This window comes from Acomys russatus, chromosome 22 (assembly GCF_903995435.1).
Source record: "Acomys russatus chromosome 22, mAcoRus1.1, whole genome shotgun sequence".
Taxonomy (NCBI): domain Eukaryota; kingdom Metazoa; phylum Chordata; class Mammalia; order Rodentia; family Muridae; genus Acomys; species Acomys russatus.
Genome location: NC_067158.1, coordinates 59324458 through 59334247, shown reverse-complemented (window position 1 = coordinate 59334247; position 9790 = coordinate 59324458).

The following is a 9790-nucleotide window of genomic DNA, read 5'->3' as shown; positions in this document are numbered from 1 at the left end:
AAGCTTCTTGATTTGTCTCCCTCTGTGTCATCTTCAAAGCATATTCTGGCCATGTCTATCTGGTGTCATTCAAATTCTCCCATATTTTTTTAAAATAGAGAATTGGAAACCTACTCATTTATACTGATCCCTGAAATAATAGAGCAAAATATGTTGCTACTTGAAGAATTATCTAGCTATATTTTGTGGGAAGAAACTATTTGGATCATATAGAAAAATCATAAAATATTTCAAATAACAATGTATTTTCTTCAGTCGTGTGCCATTCTTTTAAAAATATTTTTACATATAATTTATATTATTACAAATATATAAAATAAACTACACACACAGCAAGAAGAACTATGAAACAATCAGGAATCATGTAAATGTTATATTCATAGTGCTTTGGCTATTTGTATCCAGCAACCTTGAAGACAACATCTTTCCTATCTTAGTGAGTCTAAAATTCTGAATGTAAATCAATATCTATCATATCTTATCTCTATGAACTTTAAACATCTATCTAGACCTAAAAACATCTTAACCCCTAAACAACTAAGCTTAATTGTAAAACTAAGCTATCTGGTCTTCAACTCCATCAGAGCCTTGAGAAGGAATAAAACTAGTTACCACAGTAAACAAGAAGTGCAGGTTAGCAGCTTCCAAAGTGAAAAAATGACACACAGTTTGCTGCCTAAACAGTCAACCAAAACTCTTTATAACGTTGGAACATCATCTTCAGCCTTCTGTTCCAGGATTTCTGACAGAAATATTTGTGAGGCAGGAACTATTGGGGACTTGCTTACCCTGTCTTGGCGAAGTTTGGCCAGTGACTCTGCCTGCATCCAAGCTTGCCCATTTTTAGGCAGAATTCTGTCAGTGGCCAAAATGAGGACATTTTGCCCAGTGGCTTGTTTGCCACATTTAAAGCCATCTGCATAAGGAGATTCTTTGATGCTCATCATCTTCTTTGAGGTAGGCTGGGTGTAGCTGGGAGTTAACCTTCATATTGTCAATGAATCTTTAAAATAGTAAAAGCTTCTATGACATTTTCGAAGACCTTATCTAGCTATTGTACCTTATCTATCTATAGAATAATATCTATCTGTCAAACCTAGGATCTATATTTTTGTAAAATAATAGACTAGTAATTGACATGACCATAAATTGATCAACTAACAATTAGCTCATGTAACTGACTTATCCTAAACAGCCTGTAATAACACTTACAAAGTACTGGAGATAAACTTTGCAATCTACTTGAGTCATATGAATACAATACCTCATATTACAGTAGATATGTATATATACATTATATAATATGTGGGAAGAATAATCTTAAATTTGATTCTATAGCAAGATATCAGAAGTAAACTTATTTTGCAGCAATATATAACATTATACATCAATGAATTAAAAATAACTCTGAGAATAACAATTAAGGCCTTAAGTTGAGGAGTAGATTCAATAGTCTATTTTTTGTCCTGTCATCCCTAAATATTTCTATATTCCCCCCTTCTTTCTTTTCAGCCCCTATCTCTAAACCTAAGAAAAATAAAAAAAAAGAGAGATGTCCCTGAGTCCAACCTTGTTTTCTCTATGAATAAGACCACTAGTAAATTATAATTAATTCTCAGTGAAAATAAACATCTATAGCAAAAGAGAGCAACCAAAACCTACCCAATCCCCATTAAGGGAAATGTGGCATCATTGTCTTATTGTTTCTTCCAGGTGATTTTGGATTAATAATATCTTTGGAGGGGCACAAATAAAATTATAACATACTAAGTCTGAGTAAATACTTGTTAGAAGACTTGGTGGGCTTCCCTTTTTGGAATTAGAAATGCATTAAGAATCGGCATAGAAAGGTTTAAAATTGGCCTTAAGAAGGTAAATGCTTTTTAATACAAGCTCTCAAATAAAAATGTAGCTATATGATAAACAGTTACCAAGGAATAAGGACAGATACCAGGAAGAAGGGGGAATAAATGAAATAAAAATAAAAACCAAGCCATTAGAGAAAGTAAGACTACTTTTAAATGATTATAATTGAATTGCGGAATGCACAATTAAAAAAAGACACATTGCTTGGAGAAGACATGCACAAAACAGGAGTTCATGCCACCAAACACAATGGAAAATATGGGAGAAAAATTCTACATATGAAGTAAATGACGTAATTAGAGACCTTATAGTCACTACATAACAAATACAATCAAATAATTATTGATGTGGCATTGGTTGAGAAGGAAGAAGGAGGGAAGAGGAGGAAGAAGAAAAAAGAAGAAGGAAGAGAAAAGAGGAAGGAGGAGGAAGGGGAGGAGGAAGAGGAAGAGGAGGACACCGAACACGGGAATGGAGGCGTACCAAATGTTCTAATAGCAGTTATGTAAGAAGAAATCAGGGGGAAAAAGAGGTGAGGACACAATTTTAAAATTAGAAATGTCCCAGAAACGACAAAAGTTATTAATTTTATAATTGAACAGGCTCATTGAATGTTAAACAACATTAATTAGTCATATTCTAGTGAAATTTCAGAACATCTTGGATATAGAAAAAAATTCAAGATACTTTTGAGAAAAATAAATCATCTACATTGAAAAGGGAGTGACTTGGCTTTCTTCGTATCAGCAAAGTTAGCACAAGACAGTAAAATCTTAAAAATCACAGCAAGCATCCAAAGTGTGAACTCTGTGCTCTAACCAACTAGCATTCCACTGTGTTAACACTATAAACTCATTTCTAAACATAGAAGAACTGAGAAAGTGTTGGCCCAACAGATCCTTCCAGCAGGAAAGTTGCTTCCAGGGGGGGAAAACTATAAATATGAACTAAAAGAAATTTTGACACAAAATGAAATGATAAGCAAATAGATCTGTAAGGCAAATCTTATGTGAAATGGTAGGAAATTTAAAACATAAATTAAAAATTTATTCTCAATATATAGGCCAAAGATATAAACAAGAATATTATCATGTAGAGAAAATGCCGTAAAACTGGCGGGTTGTGGAGAAGGTAGGAACAGATACTGTGAGGACTGCTGTGTCCTTCTTAGGTGTATGTTGAACTTACTGAGCATTTGCCATGAGCCAAGAACTGTTTGAAGTTTTCTTCATATATTATGCCATTTATACCTAACATCTCTAAACTGTATTAATTTTTTTGAAGTCTGTAAAGATCAGACGAGAAAAGCCATTTCCTGTGAGTAACAAGCTCAGAAGTAAAGGGTCCCACAAGTTTTACGTGCACAACTGTACAGTTTCCGAAGGAAAACAGGAGATTAAGGGAAGGGCACTACCCAAATTCTTGGCAACGAAAAACAGAGAATCTCTCCAATGTATTAAGAAAGGTCTGCGATAAGAATTCAATGCTATTACGGCTACAAAAATAAATGAGGGACCATCACACATGAATGTTGGCGTTCCTGTTAGGATGGCAAGACATTCTGTCTGGGACTTGGGAGCCCAGAAATCACACAGCTCTGAGGTGGGACAGTTCCCAATGGAAGGGGATCAGGAGACATGGGAGACCAAGAACCAAGCAGCTTTAAGAAGAAGCCTCCTGGGGAGGCACTGCAGCCCTAAAGGAGGATTTCCCTGGCTGAGATGGAGTGCTACCCTGGAACAGCTTCTCTTAGCTGCTCCTGCTCTTCAGAGTCCTAGCTCCCAGGGCAGGGCACCCGCACCTGAGCCAAGGAGCTCTGGAGCCTCAGTCTTCATTTCTTCCAATGAGAAAGTCGCACTGGGCAGCAAATCTCATAAAGGGCATTTATTGGGAGGGATAAATCCAGAAGTGGCTGCTTCTGCTTCCAGGAGAAGACAGCAGGGAACTGAGCAGTAAGCAGGGCTTACACAGGATTTCTCAAAGGGTAGAGCTTTCTAGGGCTGAGATTGCCAGGGTGAGGAATGGTGGGATTTCGTGTCCTGAGCCTAGGGGAGCTCAAGGATTGGTGGACTTTTCTGTTCAGGGATTGGTAGATCCCGCCCCCTGCCCCCTTCCCCTGCCGCCCCCGTAGGGCAGGGTCTGGGTACTCTCCTGCCTCTGGGCTCAGGATGACATTTACAGACATTAGGGCCATAAGGGAAGTCTAAGAGGTGGGGCCTGGCTGCTGGAATTCTTTAGGTAGTGGTAGACAGGGTATGGGTAGGGACTGGGCACTTTCCTGCCTTAAGGGTATACAAAGTTTACAGAAGGAGTCCATGGCAGGACTTTTCCCTGCCCGTGAGTGTTGGCCAACACTGAGGGTCTGTGCATGTGCAGCTGAGATGAAAATGCATCCGTGCCTGTACATCACCTTGAGTACCTTCCACTTTCAAATTATTTTCACTCCCGATGCCAAGATTTTTAAATTACACCAATATTTTCAGGGAAAATAAATTTCCCTTCGTCAAATTTAGTAATGCATTTTATAAATCACTAAGAAAGAGAGAAGAGATGAGGAAACGAGATTCTGTAATGTTAAATCTACATTATTAGTAACATCGTTTCCAGGATAGCTTTTGTCTAACTGTTAATAAGCCGATATATTACAAATTCAAAAATTAATTAGACATAAGATGGCTGTTTTCTAGAAAGAAATATGTCATTAATTTTTAAAACAGAAAAATAAAAATAGAATTTTATTGCTTATGGATAGACAAAAAAAGTAAGAATTTCTATTACTGAAAGATAAAATATTCAGGCCAAATAGTTGAATTTAAAAGCAAGTCAATCATTTGAGCTCTAAAATAGAATAACCAACTAGTCCAAGCATATTTTAAGCCTCTTATAAAACAAACAAACAATTTGTGGGTTGACTTTCCCAGAATGTCAAAGCATTACACAAAATGTTAGCTAAGTAATTCATCTATTGTTCCTTATGAAATAGTCACAATGAGAATATGGAGTCATAGAAGCTGAGTGTGTGTCAAAACAGGTCCTTAAACCCAAGCACTGGGAAGGCTGATGCAGAGTGACAACTTCAAGGCCTTCCTGGGCTTCAGAATGAGTTTAAGGCCACACAGAGTAATTTAGTAAGACCTGGTTTCAAAAGCTGTAAAAATTAAAAGTAGGTTGGGGATAGCTCAGCAGCTGGGCCCTAGGTTCAATGTCCAGCATTGGGAAAAAGTTAAGTTCCTGGACAACATTCTGTAGACAATGATTAATGTGAAAAATGTGTGATGTGTCTGTGTGTGTGTGTGTGTGTGTGTGTCTGTGTGTGTGTGTGTGTGTGTGTGCATTTGAGTATACTATATATCCTAAGTATTTTTCCTTGATGATAGCTGCTCTTTCCTGTTTTATATATTACGTTTAGTTTCCAATGTGTTTCTTATTTCAAGCTTTGCATTTAGTCCTAACCAGCACAGTTTCTGAACAAAACCCTTGTGGAAGTCTATAGAACATACTTTTCAGCACTGCCCTGAGATGTCACACAGCATGCAGTTCTCAGTTAAGAAAACACGCATTTACAGTCCCCTCCCTCCTGGGAGTAAGATATGTGACTAATGTGGCCCTTGGCTAGGTATCATTGGAAGGGAGTGAAATTTCGCATAGTTGTCAGAATCATACTGTTTTCCCTTCACATTTGTGACCTATCAAATGAACAGACCCTTTCAATGTGTTAAATGTTAACATAAGCAGGAAATTTTGCAATCTGACAACACCACAACCCTCTGGTTTAACTTGAGAAAGAGCACTTAGCAGCTCTACATCATGATTACCAGAACCCTCACCAATCTCTCTTAGAATTTACATAGAACATTCATTCTGCTTTTCCCAACTTTATTCTTAAAAATAGTTCATATTATTTCTTAAAAGTTAATATTTCTAACAGGTCAGAGACCATAGCACATGTTTTTTTAAAAGCCAGCTCTCATTGAAACCATACAATGTCATTTTTTTACATTAAATTGTACCTCCTAGTAGAAATGTTTTAACACAGAAAAGAAAAAAAAAAAACATTTGGGGATCTTATTTTTCATTTCCTCAGTAATGTATTAGTGGTTTCATAATTCACTGAAGTGTTAGTAAATTACTCAGTGATTAAGTGTAATAATGATATTCCAAACATTTTTATTATGGCAATATTAAAAATACATCAGAAGGGTATGATCATAGTGACACCTGGTTGTAATCCTAGTCTTCTATAAGTGGAAGCAGAAGGATCTTTACTTTGTGGCCAGCCTGGGCTACATAGTGAGGTTCTTTCTCATAAGTTTTTTTTTAATTACAAGAAATACAACAATAAAAATAGTAGGCTTGTTTTGATATTTAGTAGTCAACAACACAGCTTTTGTGAGGCAAAGAATAAAAAAGAGCAATACTTTGTAAAGAATATTTTTCCATTTTTCTTTTAAAGGGATAGGGCTATAGCTCAGAGTTAGAGAAATAGTCTAGTATGTGTATCAATAGAGTTTGAAGCCCAGTTATAAAAAAACCTCAAAATATTTGCTTGTGCAGTCTGACTCAATTTAGTTTAAGGCACCATGTTGTGCCTTTAGCTGTAGGAAAACATATCCCTGGTCCTCTGTGTGTTTATGACATTTTTGTTTGGTTTAGTGCATGTTTTCATTTCTTTTGTTTTGTTTTATGAACTTCTTCCATATTTCCATGTATATTTGCTTTCTAATTAGCATTGAGTTGCTCTCATAGCCAGAAGTAGCTTCTCTGTCTACCTCACTGCTGTCACTGTAAGGTGTAGCCCTTCCTTCCTCACAAATTGGCTGAAACTTCCATTTCACCATACACTTTTTCTATTGCTCCACAGTTAACTCAATATATAATTTCCCACTATATCATGATCCCTAGAAATGATGTCTATGATACACCTACCAAAAACTACGGAAGGCTGTGGGAGCTCAGATATATGCCTTGGATAAGAATGAAATACACAAATAAAAGTGTCCATGTGGACTAGAAAAGCCTCAATAAATTCTATTCTTAATCACAGATATTCAATATGTTTCAAAACTCACATTTTCTATTGTTGAAAAACAAGCATATATTCTAGGCCAGCCTGGTCTACAAAGCAAGTCCAGGACAGCCAAGGCTAATACAGAGAGACCCTGTCTCGAAACACCAAAAACAACAACAACAACAAAACAAAACAAACAAACAAAAATACCCAAGCATATATTTTCAAATTAAGATAGATAGTTGCTATCAACCCTTTCTCATCAATGTGTATAAAATGTATAATACCAGATTTGCACTTCAGTGATGAAAATTTTCATGCAGAGATATTACTTATACCTAGCATAATTCAGAGACTGTACAATATGAGATTCTCTTGAGGTTTTGCTTTTAAAAGTGGAAAGTCATTAAAAACTCAAGATTTTCTTGGACTAACTCATTTTGTATTTTTATAGAGTTGTGGCAACATTGTGTGTTGTGCGTGTGTGTGTTGTGTGTATGTGTATGCATGTGTGTGGTGATTTCTAAACACAAAACTCAAATTCAAGAACTCCTAAAGCTTTTAGAATCTCTAAAGAGATTTGTACTTTATATGCTACTGAGATCATTTATGGCCAGAAGTCCTGGATAGCTTCAGGAAAGTGGCTGGTTTCCAGGGGAACCAATTGTTAATTAGAGGGTTGAAAAGTTCAGTGTGACTGCTCACATTCTCCCAGTAGGAAAGAAGGCCAGGTGTTGAGGTGATCACCAATGGTTATTGATTAAATCAGTCATAGGCCTATAAGGACATTTCCAGAAATTCCCCAAAGAGCAATTGCAGAGACTCTGGGTTGACAGCCACATGAAGCTGTGGGTGTGGTGGATGCTTGGATAGAGGCCCTGAAAACATTGCTTCTTTCCTTAGTACCCTGCCCAAGGCACCTTTCCCATCTTCCTTCTTCAATTTTATATTCTACAATGAATGGGCAATATTAAGAAAATCACTCTCTTAATTTCTATGAGCTGCCCTAGCCAATGATGTATTGGAAGAGAGTTAGGTGTGGAAAGCCATGAAATATATCCCATGGGTTATAATTACAGGAAATAACTTGGATATTCCTTTGGTATCTGAATGGCCACTGATTATTTTGTGGTTCAAGCCTTTATCACCCCTTTAGAGCTGATCCTCCTTCTAAGTAAATAGTTGTAGAATTAAGTTATAGAAACCCAACTGGTATCTGTTGAGGAGAATGATTTGGATTTTGTGAGGTAAGGAGGAGTTTCAACTGTAATAAACGAACAGAGATGAATATTTTTCCTAAACACAAGAATTTATAGAAAGAAAGCCATAAATTTTATTATTGATGATTCAGTGTAGTATATTCATTCAGCTTTCAGTCTAAACAGCAGTGTAATTCCATTTAAATGCCGGTAATTTCTTTGAGAACATGGTGTGACACGTATATAACCCTGACAGTGTCATGGTTCTTCTTGCTGTAGGTAGTTTATTGTATATATGTGACATAATATAAATGCATATGTAAAAATATTTAATGAAAAGAAAGAAAGTAAAAAGGAAAATTTCTACCATCACCTTAAGAGACTTTTGGAATTTTAATTATGCTGATTTTGTATCTAAATTTTAAATTTGTAGACTTATCTTATTATTCTGTTTCTATACAGAGCATAAGAACACAATAAAATAATATATGTTCCCTGTAAAAATTAATAATAACAAGTTTTCAACAACTAAAGTAATGTATATAAAAACAAAATGGATGATTCCTCCATCATAGCTCTATGGAGACTTGAAAATTCAGAATAAAAAAGCCAAAATCTGATCTAATAATATATGGCACCATTATACATTATGGAGACAACTATAAGAGATAATAACATTTCCTTTGGTTTAGGACTGATTAGTAAATAAGTAAAAGCAAAACTTGGATGCATCTACACACAAAGAATACATAGTAGGATGAGAAGATTTGTATACTTAACTACTCCTGAACTTAAGTCTTCTATGTATACAATACAACATTAAAGAGTTAAATTTGTCTTATATCCTGGCAAATATTTGCATCTGAACATTTAAGAAATGGCATGAGGGGATCAAACTTGATGCCTTCTTAGTATACACAGTCATCTGGAGGCCAGATGAAATATAAGGCAGGGCATGTTTCAAATATAAGACAAAATATTAAAAATGTACAATGAAAGTATTTTTTCAAAACATAAAAAATTAACAGCAAAAATCAAATCTACAAATAATGAAGTAGAACCTGAATAACTATATAGAAAATGGATAAGCCAATAAAAGAATGAACAATGTATCAGAATTTCTGAACTCAAAGAAAGATAAATGCCATCTGAACGTGAGAAAAGATAGGCGAGATCCGAGATGGCGGCACTGATTGCCCACCACTTCTGATCAGCCCGACAACCAGGAGTGCACAGCGACCTAAAGCCCAAACTGAGAGCTACAAAACACTAGTGCCGCTGTTTCTCAGGTGAGAGGGATCCACATTGTGTGGAGCACAGGTGGGTCCAACCCCTGGCCACCCAGCTAATGCACAGAAAAATCCCATGGGACAGCTTACATTAGCTGCCATCTTGAGAGAGACTCTGAGACATTTGTGTAGCTTTGGGCTCTCACGGCAGGTTTGTTGCTTACCAGATCTGGGACAAAGTAGGCAGAGCTGAGTGCCGGCACAGGCCACAATCCGCATTAGCTGCCATCCTGTGAGCAGCTTCGGGCATGGGTCTATCTCCGCCTGCCCTCCTGGTGCATACTGCTCTGACAGAGCTAGGTTCACAGAGCAGACACACAGAGCTGAGTCCTGGCACCAGACACAATTCACATTAGCTGCTATCTGGAGAAAGAGTGCAGGGCACACAAGCACCTTTGGGCTCTGACCTCTCTTGGTCTGTCAGTTGC